The 9,232-nt window shown below is 39.8% G+C and overlaps 1 pseudogene; it reads left to right on the top strand.

Moving 5' to 3' along the window:
• Positions 1-4,912: 4,912 nt before the first annotated feature.
• On the top strand, positions 4,913-5,540 carry LOC139011401 (poly(rC)-binding protein 2 pseudogene; annotated as a pseudogene).
• Positions 5,541-9,232: the final 3,692 nt, after the last annotated feature.

Raw genomic sequence — 9,232 nt, forward strand, 5'->3', positions numbered from 1 at the left:
AGCCAAAAGAAGGCCCAAGGCCCACAGCAGCTTGCACTGCTTCACAGCTGGGCCTCATCTGGGCACCTCCAAACACCAAACAAAGAAGAAGAATCTGAAGATCTCTCTGTAGCTCCTGCTGGGTAGCCTCAGGCAGAGGCTAAATTAGCACCTCCTTAGAGATCCAAGAGCCAGTGTACCCAGTCGTCAGAGTGGGACCATCCAGATTACAACTCCTCAGATCTATAAGGGATGCACTCAGGGGGCAGACTCAGTGAGCACCAAAGCCCCACTGAAGCAACTCTTGCCCCATAAGGGTGTCTCCAGCACAGAAGTTCTCCCACCATAGACACAGCTGATTCTCAGAGCCAATTGGCCTGGAGGTCAATTCCTCCCAGTGATGCCTACAGCAATCAAGGCTTAACTACAACAAGACTGTGCACAAAGCCCACAAAGGGGTGCACCAAGAGTGTCCACCTCAGGTAATTGGGGAGGCTGAGCTACTGAGCCCTATAGGACACCTAGCACACAAAGCCATTCTATCAACACAGGGAAGCATAAAAAATGCGGAGACAAAGAAACAGGTCACAAATGACAGAAATGGAGGAAAGCAAACTACTGGATATAGAGTTCAAAACCATGGTTTTAAGGTTTTTGTTTGTTTGCTTGTTTGTTTTTAAAGATTTTGGATTTTTTAAAAATATATTTTATTGATTTTTTACAGAGAGGAAGGGAGAGGGATAGAGAGTTAGAAACATTGATGAGAGAGAAACATCGATCAGCTGCCTCTGCACACTCCTTACTGGGGACGTGCCCGCAACCAAGGTACATGCCCTTGACTGGAATTGGACCTGGGACCCTTGAGTCCACAGGCTGACGCTCTATCCACTGAGCTAAACTGGTCGGCATGGTTTTAAGGTTTTATAAGAATTTTCTAGAAACCACTGATAAATTTAGTGAGACCATTGAGGATATGAAAAAGGATCAACTAGAAATTAAGCATACACTGACTGAAATAAAGAATATTATACAGAGATCCAACATCAGACTAGAGGATCACAAGACTCAAGTCAAAGATTTGAAATGTGAAGAAGCAAAAAACACCCAACCGGAAAAGCAAAATGAGAAAAGAATCCAAAAAAAATGAAGATAGTGTAAGGAGCTTCTGGGACAACTTCAAGCATACCAACATCTGAATTATGGGGGTACCAGAAGAAGAGAGAGAGCAAGATATTGAAAACCTATTTCAAGAAATAATTACAGAAAACTTCCCCTACCTGGTGAAAGAAATACACTTACAAGCCCAGAAAGTGCAGAGGACCCCAAACAAAAGGAATCCAAAGAGGACCACACCAAGACACATCATAATTAAAATACCAAGAGCAAAAGACAAAGAGAGAATCTTAAAAGCAGCAAGAGAAAAACAGTTAGTTACCTACAAGGGAGTACCCATAGGACTGTCAGCCAATTTCTCAAAAGAAACTATGCAGACCAGAAGGGAGTGGCAAGAAATATTCAAAGTATGAATAGCAAGAACCTACAACCAAGATTACTTTACCCAGCAAAGCTATCATTCAAAATTGAAGGTCAGATAAAGAGCTTCACAGATAAGAAAAAGCTAAAGGAGTTCATCACCACCAAACCAGTATTATATGTAATGCAGAAAGGTCTCCTTTAAGTAGAGGAAGAAGAAGAAGAAGAAGAAGAAGAAGAAGAAGAAGAAGAAGAAGAAGAAGAAGAAGGAGAAGGAGAAGGAGAAGGAGAAGGAGAAGGAGAAGGAGAAGGAGAAGGAGAAGGAGAAGGAGAAGGAGAAGGAGAAGGAGAAGGAGAAGGAGAAGGAGAAGGAGAAGGAGAAGGAGAAGGAGAAGAAGAAGAAGAAGAAGAAGAAGAAGAAGAAGAAGAAGAAGAAGAAGAAGAAAAAAATTATGAACAAAAAATACATATCTATCAACAAGCGAATCTAAAAATCAAGTGAATAAATAATCTGATGAACAGAAAAAACTGGTGAATATAATAGAATCAGGGGAATATAAAGGGAGTGGACTGACAATTCTCGGGGGGAAAGGGGTGTTGGGGGTGCGGGAAGAGACTGGACAAAAATCGTACACCTATGGATGAGGACAGTTGGGTGGGGGAGGTAAGGGCAGACGGTGGTGTGGGAACCAGGTGGAGGGGAGCTATAGGAGGAAAAAAGAGGAACAACTGTAATAATCTGAACAATAAAGATTTAATTTTAAAAGAAAAAAGAAAAATATATATCCCATTCTATTTTATTTCATTGTGATCCACTGTAGTGTGTTTTTAATGGGTTGTTACAGTTGATAAAACATTGATTTAGGCCATTACTGAGACTGAGGGAAATGTGGTGATTAGGACACGTATATCAATGAATTTGAAAACACTTAGAGAAGGAGAACATGTAAGTATTTATGCAGGGTGCATAAAAGTCTGACAGTGTAACTTGAAGCTTCTTTACTGTTACTGCCATTATTACACTAAGAATGTCATATTCTTTCAGGGGCTTCTGCCACTAGAGTTATCAAATACAATAATGTAATGAGGACAAGTATTTTCAAATTCTAGCTCAACAGTTTTTGGCATCTATTTTTATCTTATTGCCTGATCCCAAATTGATGTCCAGGAAATAAATTATGTAAAGGATTTATATGGGCTAAGTTAATTCTCAATAGTGCAATAGTACCATTAACAATCCCATTCCATCACAACATTACTCAGCATTCTGTAGCAAGTATAAAGCAAACATGTGTAAATAGAGTCATAGAGACCAAATTAGGATATTGGGATTTTACTCACAATTTAGAGATGTTTATGGTCTAAGGTTTCATCTAGTCATCATGAGTTATTTTTATGTTCTTGGCATTTTGTGAAATATAGTGCCTACACTTTAGAACTCAGAAAGTACCCAAGTAAACCTGGTGCTCTTGTCACCATAATGATGAGGATAAACTTTAGCTCAAAACAAGTCCTTCATCCTATCTGTAACCTGACGGCAAAATTTAATGCAAATATCAAACTTGTGGATATTAAAAAGCAAATGCCTCTTTCAGTTATCAGTATTTGAACCTAATTAATAGCACTAATATTTTGAAGTAAAATAAATATTGACTTGGGGAAGTAGTTATTTATAAAATGTAATTTTTCTCATGATTTTAAGATCATCTTTATTTTATTTAAATAGAGGAAAGTAACCATTATATAGTACTCTGGCAATTAATAAATCCTATTTGCTCTAAATTCAATAATATTAACAGAAGATATTAAAAGCACTGATATTTACCACAAATCAGTACAATTACCACACAGTGACTTAGTAATGTACTTATATAATGGAAATTTCATCAGGAAAATTAGAAGGAAACAGAAGATTTAGTACATAACTACCATCAAGCATTGTGACCACTGAGCAAAATGTGAAATGAAAATTCAATAATTTCCACACTATTTGTCTTATGAATATGCTTACCTCAAATCATAGCTGCCTAATCAATATATTAATCTAAACTTTTTCATTGGTTTATTATACTAATAATATTATTTTAAAACTTTTAAATTCTTTTTTTCCTTTTTTTATTGTCTAAAGTTTTACATATGTCTCCTTTTTATTCAATTGACTCCCCTCTCCCCCAGCCATTCCCACCCTGGGTAAGCCCCCACCACCACAGTGTCTGTGTTCATTGGTTATGCTAATATGCATGCATACAAGTCCTTGGGCTGTTCTCTAATCCCCCCTCCCCTACCATTTGTCTCTGGATCTATTCTTGTTCAGTCATGCCCTATTAACAGCTCGAGTCTTTACAAAGATAGTAGCTTTACGTCTGCACATTGCTACTGTATACAGCAGGGGTGGGCAAAAATAGGTTTACAATTGTTAGTAATGGAGTTTATTTTTATTATTATTATTGTATTATTTTCCATTCCAATGACTGTAAACCTACTTTTACCCCATCTCTATATATAATATTATAATTACAATTTCATACATGTACATATATGAAATAGCACTGTCAGGCTCAGAGATACTGTCTCAGATGCCAAGCATGCTACCCTAAGGGTTTAGAGTGTCAGATCTTTGAGTCCTTCACCAACTTCCGTAGGTTTCAGTGCCAGGTTGGCTAACCTTCTCAGCTTAAAGTCTTAGATCCAGTGGTCTTATTTCAATGGCTAAGGTTCCAACAATCCCATCTCTTCCCTTTAATCCCCAGTCCTAGGAGCAATAGCTACATCTTCTTGCTAATAACTTATGGTTCTCTCAGTGGTGTGGTTTCATTTATGGCAGAACTCAATTGGTACAGCCTTAGCCTAGTATAATGGAGAACACAGAAAGGAGTCTGACACCAGAAGCTTTTCATTTTAATTTTTATTTTTTTTACATTGCTGCCCTGTAACATCTTCTGGACATAATTTACTCTTGGACAGAATTACTTCAAAATCTGGAAATACAGAAAATACACTTGCCACTCAACTCCTTTGTACTTTTCTTAATAAAATTTTGTTATTTAAAGAAAAATACAGTTCTCTGTAGGACATATAAATCTTCACAAGCATGTTTTCTCTGGTAGGAAAAGAAAATAAAAACTAGAAAATCCAAATTGATTTCAAAATATATTTCAAAAAAATCCAAATTATATTTCAAAAATCCACTATATTTTTAAGGACATCAAAGAGCTGAGTGTGCAATGTGTAAATGAACTAAAAATATGAAAAAGGGCCCGGACCAGCAGAGGCAGCAGCTGGAGCAGCCAGCCACAGCCTGTGCCCTCTTCTGTCTGCCCACCTCTATTGTTCTGACCCCTAGCATCCCACCCTTCCCCTTCCGCCCTTTCCCTTTTCTCCTCAGTCTCCTGGCACCTGCAGTTTTGAGCTTTCAATCTCCCACCCCACCCGCCTACAGTGACCACAGACTTGACCACTCAAAGTCCAGCTCCCCAGAATACTGCTCCACATGGACACCAGTGTGGTTGAAAGTGGATTAAATATCACTGTCACCATCCATCTACTTATGCATGGAAAGGAAGTTGGCAGTATCATTGGAAAGAAAGGAGAATCAGTTAAGAAGATGTGCAAGGAGAGTGGTGCACTTATCAACATCTCAGAAGGGAATTGTTCTGAGAGAATTATCACTTTGGCTGGATTCAGTACTGCCATCTTCAAAACCTTTGCTATAATCATTGACAAACTGGAAGAGGACATCAGCAGCTCTATGACTAATAGCACAGCTGCCAGTAGACCCCCACCACCCTGAGGTTGGTGGTCCCTGCTAGTCAGTGTGGCTCTCTCATTGGGAAAGGAGGTTGTGAGATCAAGAAAATATCAGAGAGTACAGGGGCTCAAGTCCAGGTAGCAGGGGATATGCTCTCCAACTCAACTGAGCGGGCCATCACTACTGCTAGCAATCCGCAATCCATCATTGAGTGTGTGAAACAGATCTGCGTGATCATATTGGAGTCCCCTCCCACGCTCCAAAGGACATGACCATCCCATACTGGCCCAAGCCATCCAGTTCTCCAGTCATCTTTGCAGGTGGTCAAGCCAACCTATAAACCCATAAATAGCCCTATCCCCTTATGGACAGGGCTAAAGCTCAGCTTGGCTTTGCTCCTGACACCAGCAAGATTATTGTAGGGACCAGAGAGGAATCAACCTGTCTGTTCCTCTGGAAGTTAGGCCATAGAACTCATTCTGACTGTAGATCTTGAAACAACCCTGTAACTTACCTCAAACCATCCTAGTCATGGTCTAGTAGTAGCCCTGCCTTTCCAGAGACCTTCTAGGAATCATGCTTGTCCATGTTCTCAGAGGATGGGCTGCAGACCTCAGCTTAACTGTGAATCTGGAAGAAACCCTATAACCTGGATCTTCCTCCCCAGGGAAAAACTGAGAGGCATGTCTGTCTATGCACCTGGAAAAAGAAAGAATCCATGAACTTTTCATGTACAAGCTATTTAATATTAGCCAGTTAGTAGAACAAAAAAGAAAAAAAAATGAAAGCATATAGGATCTTCGTAATAAAAGGTACATATTATGGGAGACTCAAAAGGAGAAGAGAGAGAGAACAGAGTAGAAAGTTTATTTAGAGAAATAATGGCTGAAACTTCCCAAATCTAGGGAGGGATATGAACATTCAGTTTCAAAGAGCTTTGAACAGCCAAAAACAAGATGATTCCAAAGATTACCCTGACACTCATTATAATCAAATTGTCAAAAATCAGAAACAAGGGGAGAATTTTGAAAGAAGCAAAAAATAAGGGATTCATCACATACAAGGGAACTCCCATAGTCATTTGCAGATTTCTCGGCAGAAATCTTGCAGGCCAGGAGGGAGTGGGATGATATGTTAAAAGTGCTGAATGAAAAAACTGCCAAAGAAGAATAATCTACCTGGGAAAATTGCCCAGAAATGAAGGAGAGATAACAATAATTCAAAACACAAAACAAAACAAACAAACAAACAAAAACGAAGACAGTTTATCACCACAAGAACTGCCTTACAAATGATGCTAAAGTTGAAACAAAAGGATGCTAAGTAAAACAGAAAACTTATGAAAGTATAGTATTCACCAGCAATGGTAAATATGTGGTGAAATTCAGAATAGTTTAATATTGTAATGGTGAACTATGAATCAGTTTTAACTATTATAAAAGTTAAAAATCCAAAGTATAAAAACAATTATAGCTACAATATTTATTTTATTTTTTTTCTACCTGGAGAATATGTTGGCTATTCTCAAAGAGAAAAAAACAGCTAATTTTATGGGCAAAATACTACAGGGTGCATTCAAAATAATTGTATCAAATAGAAACATCAAGGTTTACCTCATTCTCCAGAGATCTGAGAGAATTTTTACAAAGAGCTGATGACATTTTAAATTCAAACCTATCCAAGTTTCAAAACAGCTAAATTAGCCTTGATCTAAAGTTCTATTATTATCTGTAATGAAAAAAATACAATCAACACTTGAAAAATTGCTATAAATGCTTGCTACATGAAATTGTTACAAAAGACTCAAGTTCTTGGTTTTATTTCTGCCATGACCTAGCCCACTTTGGTACATTCTTACCTTGTCATATACTCTCAGAAAATTAGAGTATTGTTCATAGTTATATACTCAGGGGATAAGGTTTCATTTCTAAATGGGAAATACAGTCCTAGCCAGTTTGGTTCAGTGTATAGAGCGTCAGCCTGCACATCAAAGGGTGCCAGGCTTGTTTCTGGTCCAGGGCACCTAACTGGATTGCAGGCCCCTCCCAGGCCTGGCCCTGTGTCAGAGCACTGGCAGAGCCCTGCACGAGCACTGGTGCTCTGAGTTGTTCTGGGTGGCTGTGAGTCTATGTATTCTTCAAAATTCTCCTATCCGACTACACCAAGGCGAGTTCCTGCTTGAACCCTGTCCACTGTACTCACTGTTGGGAACTTAGTCCAAGTTCCTCCTTTATCCTCTGCTCACTAGTAACAGGTGTGGGGTCTGAGCCCCTCTGCCTGGTGCTGGACCTTCTAGAATGCCAGGTCTTACACAGAGAAGCAATGAGAAGTTGTGAATATAGAAGAATGAGTCTTTATTGCTGAAGCCAGTGACCTTATAGCCATCAGACAAGAACAATAGTCACAGCAAAGTCCATAGAAGCAGGCAGCCAGACACCGGCTGGTGAACATATATCTTTCCCCTAACGCAGCATCAGTCTCTGTACCCACAGCTATTAACTGAACAGCCTCATTCTGCCTCCTACAATCACTGCCTCACATCGTAGTGGTATTTAAGCTCTCTGGCTCCGCAGCTTCTCCTGTCTCTCCTGCCCAGCTGCTCTCTTCACACAATCCATCCTAGCTGCAATCAATCCATATTCCAGCAGACTTCTCACTCCATCCTCAGCAGACTAGACTGGTCAGTAACCTACTTTTATACCATTTAGACAAAGAAGGCTTCTTGGCAATAGTCACATCAGCCATATTGGCTACTGAAGGACACAGTGTACCATGTGTCCTTGCACCCACTTATGGTATCGTGGCCTGCTTAGGATTCCCAGGCTCAGAGTCCTTGAACATTCCATTTAGGCTCATGCCCAGAGTGGCCTTTGACCATTCTGGTGTATTGATAACACAGCCTCTGTGCTCCCACCGGCCTTGACCATCCGGGGACCTGCCATCATTCTGACACCCTGGTGGGGGCTCGTGCAGGAGGCAATCAATCAATGTATTTCTCTCACATCGATGTTTCTCTCTGTTTTTCCCTCTCTCTCATGTATTCTCCCTAAAAATATCAGCAGATAAGGATAAAAAATAAAAAAGGGACAAAGATGAATAATATTCTATATTATATGTAACTATGACAGTGAATGAATATATTGAAGGAGACACCAGAAAAATGTTAAGAGCAGAAGAACTTGGCCTAAAATTACTATTTCAGATGTTCTTAATAATGAATAATGTTTTAAACTCCAGGACATCCTATGTAGTAAAAGCCTAATATGCTAAGTGTCCAACCGTTCATTCGACCATTCAACTGTTCCACCAGTGACTATGATGCACACTGACCACCAGGGGGAAGACACTCTGACCAGTAGGTTAGCTTGCTGCTGGGGTCAGGGAGATTGGGACTGGGCGAGACAGACCAGACACACCCTGGAGCTCTCCCATGGTCCATCCCCTGCAGGCCAAACTCCCGTGGCCCCTCCCCCATGAGCTGGCCCCATTGGCCACGATCCGGACTGGGCAAGATGGCCCCATTAACCTCAATCACCGGCCAGGCCAAGGGACCCCACCAGTGCACGAATTCATGCACTGGGCCTCTAGTAGACTAATAAAGTCACTGTTCCTCATAAGATTGTGTTTCTGATTATAAAACCGAACATCCAATCCTACTAGAGATTTGATGAGAGATACACACTAAAATATTTCCATAACTGGATGATTTTGAGAAGTAAACAGTTTCCTCCAAAAACTCTACAAATCAAAAAAAGGTGATGCCTGATATAGATTACTTGCTCTCAAGATCTTTGAGTAAAGATACATGATCTTGAAAATAAACATTCACTTGAGTTGGATTTAATGTATATTTTCTTCTCTACCTTATTTTCTTTTATTTCATTTCCATCATTTTTGGAACCCTTTCCATTTTTTCTTATTTTTTAATTTATTTATTTTTATTGTTGAGAGTATTACAGGTGCCCCCACTTTTTCCCAGTGCCCTCCTCCACCCTGTTCCTGCCCCACCCCAGAACTTCACCACACTATTGT

The sequence above is a fragment of the Myotis yumanensis genome, unplaced genomic scaffold, assembly GCF_028538775.1.
Source record: "Myotis yumanensis isolate MYYU_CA2020_CCGP unplaced genomic scaffold, mMyoYum1.0.hap1 SCAF_5, whole genome shotgun sequence".
In the NCBI taxonomy this organism is placed as follows: domain Eukaryota; kingdom Metazoa; phylum Chordata; class Mammalia; order Chiroptera; family Vespertilionidae; genus Myotis; species Myotis yumanensis.